Genomic DNA, 9,943 nt, shown 5'->3' with positions numbered 1-9,943 from the left:
TAAGAAATGATATAAGCATATATTGGCATGACAGCAGAAGACCGGAATCAGCTGCAGGTATACATTTCCAGAGTACTAACGTAAAATATTAGTTCAGGGTTCGTTTCCCTCCAATATAACCAAAAACAAATATTAGTTCAGGAAAGAAATATATAAAACTACTTTATGGCACAACTCTAATGAAGAAAACTTAACTGCCCTGCTATTCCACATCAGACAGCTCCGAAAATGCTCGACCACGCAGAATGCTTGCACCCAATGCATCAAAAACTTTAATTCTGATTTAGGAGCTTTTCATGTCAACCTTTCTTGTGACTGATACTTAGATTCCCAAATCCTTGTTCATATCCCCGTAGTCGTATAGTATACATTATGTATACGGTGCCAAATACTTCAATGCACAATTACTACCATTGTGTATTTCAATCATGTAGTTGCTCGTACTATGGCCTACCATTAATCTAGCCCATCCATAGCTTCAGAACTCTATCCTTACCACCAGAAGCAACCTTCCCACCATCTGGACTCCAATCGACAGCAAAAACCTTTCAAAAACAAATTCAACATTCAAAAATGGGTCTTACCATGGATCAATATAACGAGGGCATGTATACTCTCTGCATAAATCTTATCATGGGTGCATTTGTCTTCCTTCATTCGCAGCATTAACTGCTGTGTCCTTATATAACAGGTGGAATGAATATAAAGGCCACCAGACAATAAAACTCTGGAGGCCTTGGGTTCCCTCAAAGTAGCCCAACTTGTCTTTGTGAATATTCAGAGGAGTACAATTAGAAGACTTGCTTAAGTACACATGCATTGCTGTACGTTAGGGTCAATTGATTTAGTTGATGTCTTCCTACAGTTTGGAATTGGTATCTGTTTTTGGGAATCTTCCTATATCTCTATGTTTCCATCCTCCTCCAAGCATGCTTCAGTAAACGAAACAGTGTATCAGTACAGTTTTTTTAAACCAATTTTTTTTTTTTTTAAACCAAGTGTATCAGTACAGTTGAGGTGAAGGGAAAATATATACCTCATCTGCATGGCCTGGAAGGTCTTGTTTTAGCGCCCGTGCCCTGATATCCCAAACCTATATGATTGAAAGAAAAAAATCAATCCCAAAAAACTCCACCACAACCAAAATGGGCATAGCGCAGGCAAAGGTACACAATAACAAAACAAGTGTAAGGAATCTGAAGTTAGTTGCTCAAAAATTGGTGTTCATACGTGATGGAAATATTCAGTAATCAGGAAACTAAAAATAGAAATCAAGGTTATACCAATGTACATAACCACAAACTACCAGGTCAAAGCTAATAATCTGCCTTATAGTGGTGAAATCATTAACAGAAATTAAAAGATAACACTTTATTTTGTGGACGATGAAAACAATATCAGGGGTTGATAGGGGTTGGTATACAAACTCAAGTTATTTGAACGTCATATGGAAACTTATATCTAGTTTACCAGAACTGGGATTTAAACCATTAGTAAAATTTGAGATTATTCTTTTCGTGACATGTAGAATTATCAAAATATGAAGAAACCACATGTCAATTATTTTTTCCACTTACACCACATTACGTTTCATGATGTGTTTCTAATGCAATGTGAAATCTTACAATCTCACTCTTTTTAATAGGAATCCTTATCACCACCAAACAATAAAAAGTTCATAACCAGTAAATGGTTTACCTTGAGAGTTGAATCTTTGCTGCCACTTAAAAGTAGCCTACTGTCTGCCGACCAGCTGTGAGGCAACATGTAATAATTAGCCATACAACATAAGCATTCGAAAAACAGAAAGAATTGATATCAATTCAGACCTGATCTGGTAGACAGGGCCAACATGGCCTCGGAATGCTGCAACAAATTTTCCTGTAGTACCGTTCCATAACTTGACAGACCTATCAAATGAGGCACTTGCTATCCATTGCCCATCAGGTGAAAAGCAGATGTGGTTTACAAGCTGATACCAAGAAAACATTTTCATAGATCCATTATAAAGCTTAAATGAAAAAAACTTCCAACTACAGTAATTATAGCTCTAAGTTTTAAGGCTTGTGCTGCAACGTAGATGCATTGTGCGTATTTTGGCAACTCAAAATTGCATCAGTTCATCCACTATGAAATAAAACATGTGACTGAAAGATGAAAATTGGAAAATTGATCATAATTAACTTGCAGAACTAAAGATGAAATCAATAGTCTGCTGATTGGCATGACATTTTTTTAGTTGTAGTAAGAGGCGGTGAGGAATAAAAGAAATTGCTTGTTTGGTTCCTCAGAAAACAGCTTCGTGTTCATAATAATGAAAATATGTTTGCCCAAAAAAAAAACAGAAATATGTTACCAAACAAGCTCTCACAACTGGCTTGAATTTTAAAACATAATAACGTATAGATAGCTGCAGACCCTGCAGGAAATGCTCTAAAACAATGTAAGATTTGCCTTTCATTTAACCAACTAAATTCACATAAAATGCAGTTTAAAGACTCAACTTTACGTGTGTGGAATGGGAACTGGGATGAAGCACTGAATAAGTGAGCATCAAGGATAACGTTCTTCTCAGGAGGTTAAAAGTTGACGGTTCATCATTGAAATCTTTTCAAAGGATGGAATCCTAAATTCATGGCCCGAGTAGCTTAACTCTCAATGATTGTATAGTAACTCACCACAGGAGAGTTAGGAGGATGGACCATTATGATTTACAAACAAAGAAAATGTAACTGTCAGACCACGCCTAAAGCTAAAATTTGACACCCCAAAAAGAGGAATGGAACTTAAGTAAGCCTTCATTAACGAAAGAAGCTCAGGTAAGCTGACAAACAAGATCTTGTTAAAGTTTTTGTCTGGCTTGTGGCTAATGGGAAGCTCAACACTTGTGACCACATTCAAAGGAGAAGCCCTTTTATTTGCTTATCCCCCCATTGGTGCAGTTTGTGCAAAGCTAAGGAGAGTGTAAACCACATTTTTCTCCATTGTTCTTACTCGATTCAACTGTGGTGGAAATTGTTTTAGGAGGTTAGAGTTAGTTGGGTCATTCCAAAGGGTTGTTTCGAGCTTCTAAGCACCAATTTTGAGGCCCTAGGAATTGGAAGGAAAGCTAAAGCTTTGTGGGGTGTCTGGTTTCGGCAGTTTTTTGGAACATTTGGTTGGAGCGTAACAAAAGAATTTTTGAGGATTATACCGGTGTGGGGGTAGAAGTACTTTGGGGAAGAGTAAGATTCTGGGCAGCCCTCTGGGCTTCAGTTTCAAATGATTTTAAAAATTACTCTCTTTCTCAGTTACTGTGGGATATGTTAGCAGCAGTAAAGTGATTTAGGTTTAGGTTTTGTTGTTGTAGCCAGATCCTCTTGAGAGATTTTCTTGTTTTTGTTCTTGGTGGATTTCTTATCCACTTCTGTGTATTTCTCTGTTCTTTTATAAAATGTTTGTTTCTTCTCAAAAAAAAAAAACTCATAAGCACATTGATACAGAAACACAAATTGAAAAATTAAGGTAGCATTTGTTAGAGTAACAGCATTGCAATCCAAACAAAAATTATCAGGAACTTGGACTACAGTTAACAACCGAGCATAGCATTCAAAAATATTTTACCTGTTAGTGACCTGTCATGCGAGTTTTAGGTTGTTTGCTGACAGAAGGTTCCCATAGAAACATAGTAAAATCATCAGATCCAGAAACCAATCTTTCAGGGGCATTGCCTTTCATTTTGTTATATCTTTCCAAAGCTGCCTATATGTCAGAAATTGAAAATATAATTAGTTTCATGGATGGGAAAAAGTGGTGGGGAGAGAGAGAGAGAGAGAGAGAGAGAGAGAGCATATATCAGGAGAGGTTATCACCACTGACATGTGGTAATCAATGTTATTAAAACTCTCAAAAGAAAAGCTTCAAAAAATCTGTCTTCAAGCTTTGGTGAGTTCTGAAAGAATCAGCACCGTAAAATCCATAGTATACACTACTTCAAAACTAGTATTCCAGCATAAGATTGTTCAATCAAAGGTCAAGACTTTGCAGTTCCCAATTGAAAAACAATGCAATAACAGAGATTCAAAGGTACATTTCTCAAAGAAAACAGATCTTGTCCTCCCCAACATTAATGTCAAAGATAAAAACAAATGCCTGAGTGGCAGGCCTGAATCCTTAAAATTAGTGAAAGGCGTACCGAATTTGTTCTCTTTTGATACTAAAGTATCGCTATGCAAAAAAATAAAACCACATTACTCGTTATAAATGAAACATATGAGACCTGAACAAAATAAACAATATCAAACCAAACAAGATTAATGCAACAACCAAAGCAGACGATAAACAATTACCTTCTTCATTTCCTCTGGAGACGAATATTGCTTGCCAGTGTGATCAAATGCTCCAGTACAAAGAACATATTCAGTACTCAATGTAAGAGAGTTAACCCAATGACCATGACCCTAAACAAACCATACAAAATATCAAAGGTCATGAAATGTAAATTACAGATATTAAGATGCAAGAGCGTCAACAAGCACCATTCCATGGACAAGGCATATTAAATTAGACAAATAAGCATATTACTAACCATCAGTGACTTAAAGGGTATAACGAACAACAGAACAATCGAATTCCCAAACTATAAAGTAGAATTAGAAATTCAAATTACTAATAAAAAAGACGCACACTATAAGAAATCCAGAAAACCATTGATAAACAAAATAAGGAATACGAATAGTCTATATGCCCTCACAAAGCAAGGCCTGAAAGATGAGATGGAGTTGAAATCCGTAAAAGAAAACCACTATTTTTAAGTCAAGAAGCACTTATCAGTATCTAAAACATCTACGAAATTAACACATCCACAGATAACAATAAAGCATATAGAAATAAGTTATAGGTTATGGACAATAAACAATAATTTAAAACAATACTATGACATGAGACTACACCAAACGACTGACTGGAGAGGAAAATAAATGAGGTGATCACAATGTCAATAACTAAATTACATATTTACAAAGGGAATGAGCAATGATGCAAAAAAAGAGGTTCCAGACTAGCACGACCTCTAGATGTAATACTTACCTTCAGTTCACGAATTAGTTTTCCTTGAGTGGTCTCCCATACTTTGATAGTACAATCCTGGGAGCTGTGACAGTTAAGATAGAGGTAGTTGTTATAAATCTGTAGCCAACTTCAGCTCAATAATATCAAAAATATAAGAGCTACCTGTATTGTCATCTTAGAAGTCTTGGCCGACAATCCTTTCCAAATAAAGAATGTCAATAATCTTTTCAAGATCATCCAATCACTTTTCTTTTGTTTCTAAGTACAGGGGTTTAGAGAAAGGCTATTGACAAGATCTAGAATTATAAAAAAATTCAAGGTCTTCTTACAACACAAGGGAACAAGGTGTAAATGGATGTATGGGTAAGTGGAACATTTAAATTGATGAACATCATTATTATCCAAAAAGTCTCTATATATAATTCACATAAACATGTTGAACATAACTAACAAATATTTCATTTTTATTTTTTATCAGAAATAAATGTTTAGTTTTATTGAAAGAAATAGGAAAAATAATATAACCTGTATATATGACACCATCTCCACCCCATTTTACACAAGTTACTGCAAGGGTGTGGCCACTAAGACATATAACAGATTTCCTCAACGTAACATCCCATATGCGTGCATCACCATCTTTGCTAGCACTTACAAAGCGTCGACACGGAGCGCTAAGGTGGACTGGTTCCCAAGAAATTCCAGTAATCCATTTCTTGTGACCCTAACAAATGAATAAAATAATACTTTCATCAAACAATTATCATAGAAAACGCATACTTCCCAGTAAGGGATTGTCAAGGAAAAGGCAATTTTCAGGAACATATAGTTGTCATCATGGCATCATCTTGATGGAGCCTAAATGGGCATACAGACAACCTTATACGTGATTTAATCTAAATTTCAAATAGTAAATATCATCCAAACCCAAGGCAGAAGATGTCAACTTTCATGTTATAAAGATGTCAAAATTCATGACACATAAAACCATTAATTACAAATTACAATATGTTACAGGGTATTTATTCTGTATTAAAAAAGTATACTGGCACTCATTGCTTCACTCTTTATGGGAATTGGAACTCATTACTTAATAACATGCACAGAGAAAAAGAGAACGTATGTATTCCTGTTAGTTCAGCTTTTGAGCATTAAAGTATAGCAAGTTCCTGAATGTAGAAGAGTTTCTCCGTATATGCATCACAAGCAACAGATTTACAGTGTGAAACAAACAACAGAGAAGTTTATAATGATCAGCGATTGAAGTATAGAGACATACAACAAGTGAATGGCCTGATGGCTTCCCTGTCTGTGGATCCCAACATTGAAGTTCTCCAGACTTGCTGCCACTAACAAGATGCTTACCATCAGGTGACCATGCAATAGATAGGACCCAATTCTTATGTCCTGAATAAAACAAGGTCCACTGTTAGTGCAAGTAATAGAACGACAAATTAAGAGAATGACTACCCTCTTAACTTATAATTTATTATTTTTATGGGAAAAAAGTTTGAAACTTATAACTCATAAAATGTAATCAACTTTAATCCAATGTGAACCGTCAAGCGGAAAAAGATTTAAAAGCAAAAAAAAAATTGAAAGAACTTTATTCTCACTAAGTATGAAGCGCACCACAGCAAGGATATGAACTACAGTCTATGTGACAAAGCCTAACAATAAGTAATTGCATTATCAATCCCTAATCCCTACTGTAATCCAGAAAAGTGTTCTCAGATATCCAAATCATCTGTAATTCCTTTTCCTTCTTTTTCATATGCAAATTTTATCTGCTGTTTCATTTCAAAGTTTTCATAGTGTACAAACATAATGTAATGTTCAAAAGGTATAAAAACTAGGAATGTGAAATAAAACTTCGACTCTGAACCTGTACATGTGTGCAATGGCGTCTGAGTATTAAGGTCCCATAGTCGGACAGTTGTATCACCAGAACCGCTAGCCAACTGTTGGCCATCAGGACTAAAAGCAACTGAGAGTACAGCTTCTGTGTGACCTATAGTGACAAAACATAGCTTTGATACAATAAAAGGTCGTACCCAGTGCACAAGGCTCCCGCTTTAGGCAGGGTCTGGGAGAGGTGAATGTCGGCTAGCCTTACCCCCATTTATGGAGAGGCTGCTCCCAAGTCTCGAACCCGAGACCTACTGCTCATGGGCGAAGGCACTTGCCATCGCACCAAGTGCGACCTCTATAGCTTTGATACAATAATAAACAAAATTATATTCTCAACTGCATAGTAGTAACCAAAATTGGCATTCTGTGAGCCAATCCAGAAAAGGTTGATAGCATAAATTACCAGCAATTGTTGCCGAGCAACGATGAACGGGACGAATTCGGAAAACAGCTTGTGGTTGATAAACTATGTTGAGTACCTTCTCCACCGAAACTGCCAAGGTTTTTCACCAGAAAAGAGTATCAAATGAAAAGGCGGCCCCAAAATCTTTCAGTTGCCGTTGTTTAAGATATACACAATCAATGCAGCTGAAATGCTGACTAAAAATTTTGCCAATATCTAACTCACTTTTCTTCTTCTCAGCATATTTTCCAAGTGACTCAAGAAGTTCCTGATCTTGTATATAGAAAGCATAAGGTAGCCTCTCCTCCTGAACGAACCCGAAGCACGGACTTCATTACTTATATTAGCATGGAAAACTACATCACATGAAGCAGGATCCAAAAAAAATGTCACAAATCACTTCTTGCTAAAATATACTAAATTTGGAAAAACATAGACTCATATAGGGATTCAAAGATTCAAATTTATATATAATAACGCCCACAAAAATTTTGTAAATTTCAAAAGTCCACACCCACTATTGTTAGTTGTGTTCAACTATTCGTACCATACAAAATTATATTTTTGCGATCAAAACGTAAATTGCTACAATCCCATCAGCCCAAGAGACATGCTTCTTCAGTTTTTCATACAAAATTTAAATTACAAATTGAAATTCTGCAACTTCAATGAGGGGAAGTACAAAAAATCAACAGAACGATGCAAAATTTGTTAAGTAGTAAAAAATGATTATACATTTTTAAGAAGCTGATTGACGATTTGTTGAAGGTGTTGCGGCTCAGTGTTCTGAGGAAGGTAGACGGAGCTTCCTAATGGAGTCCCATCTGGGTCCGTCAGAAGGCACAATACAGTCTTCCCCTCTGCTTCTTCTAGCTCCATAGCCATTGCAGATGAAATGTCCAAGTTGGAGAATCGTTCTTTTGTAAAAGTTGAGATTTTGGGGACTATATATAGCTATCGGTTCTGCGAGTTCAAAAATTGGGGGCGAGGGGTTTAGGGATTAGGGTTCGTCAGATGCATCGGTGGTCGCGGCATTTGGTTTCACGTCGGTGTCTTGGGTTCGACTCCTCCAACCAACAAATTAGTTGAGTTGTTCATAATTCATTGCCCCTATACTCGACAATATGATTTTTTTTTTTACTTATAAAAATGATATTGTAGAGAGGACATTCGAACTCAAGATCCGAAGTAAATTGAATCTCTTATTACAAGCCATTTTCAGGAAATTTTTTATGAGGCCCCTAAAGTTTTTTTTTTTTTTTTAGAGAAGTACGATATTTATTGAAATAAAGAAAATATGTACATCAATATGATGGATAGGGTGCACTATGGACCTCGATAAAACTTTGCCAGGTATTTCAATCCGGATTAACAATATAACCATCCTCCAAACAATACAATCATCACAAATTAATTAAGAATCATCCTCACTTAAAGCATCTTGGACTAAAATTGGTGGGTATCCACACCAAAGCATCTCAGCCACACATCCAAGTTCAGCACGCGTGAGTTTATCCACTACCTGATTTGCATCCCGACGAACATGCAATAACACTGTCTGATGAAAGGAACCTAGAAAGTGATTGATGACATTCTTAACATTCTTGTATGAGCTGAAGGATCTGTTAGAAAAATAAACCCTAGTAATCTTGTAGAGGAAGAAAGAAAGCTCAATTGTATTTCTCTAATCTTCAGTTTTTACATACACCGACTTAACAGAAAAGGAAAAGAATATAAAGCCTATTTATACCACATATCAAAAGTAGCTTATCTCTAAAGCTAGTGCTAACGTGGCAATTGCCTTATGTGGCACATGTATATCCAATAGACATTAATTAAGGGCCCCATGTTTGATGTATCTACACCCCAACGTTGCATAGCTGCCAAAGCTATTGCAGAATCTCTTTCAAAACAAAAAGGCCTCTCATTTGGAAATAGTTCCAACACGAACAATACAGCCCTTCTAGCTGCTAAGAATTCCACCTGAAGAGGAGATGTAGCGTGATCAACAGAAGCTGAGAGCCCAGCTAAAAAATTTCCGTTGTGATCCCGAATGACGACTCCAACCCCACCCATGCTCGAGTTTTTTGACCAAGCACCATCGAAATTACACTTTAACCACTCCAAGGGTGGAGGACTCCATTTTTGTCGGTCACAGGACCGCGATACCTTTGGTTGTTTATGAACTGTTGGAAAGCAACCATCAACTCATCCGCTCGCAGCACTACCTCCCTTAGTGCACTCTTAACTCCTCTCCATATCAGGTCGTTCTGCACCTTCCACAAGCTCCAAAAAACCATCAACAGTAGCTCGAAGCCTTGTGGGGGGAGGGTCAAAGCCGTCCGTGACACCCATGCCTTCAAACTGAGTTCATGAACTTGATGCACATGTAGGCCCAGGGCTGCAAACCAAACTGCAACTGTTAGAGGGCAATCCCTGACGACATGTTCGACTGACTCCGAGTGTCCTCCACACACCAAACATTTCTCCTTATTGATGATTCTTCGTCGTTTAAGCTTTCAGCGCGTGGATAGCACGTCCAAGCAACCCCTTCACACATATATTTTCCCCTTTGATGGC

General features: G+C 37.0%; 1 pseudogene; it reads right to left on the bottom strand.

The window, feature by feature from the left end:
• On the bottom strand, positions 1-8,525 carry LOC126582134 (notchless protein homolog; annotated as a pseudogene).
• Positions 8,526-9,943: the final 1,418 nt, after the last annotated feature.

Source organism: Malus sylvestris, chromosome 9 (genome assembly GCF_916048215.2).
Source record: "Malus sylvestris chromosome 9, drMalSylv7.2, whole genome shotgun sequence".
NCBI lineage: Eukaryota > Viridiplantae > Streptophyta > Magnoliopsida > Rosales > Rosaceae > Malus > Malus sylvestris.
The sequence above is the reverse complement of the archived record's forward strand: the minus strand, read 5'-3'. Positions and strand labels throughout refer to the sequence as shown.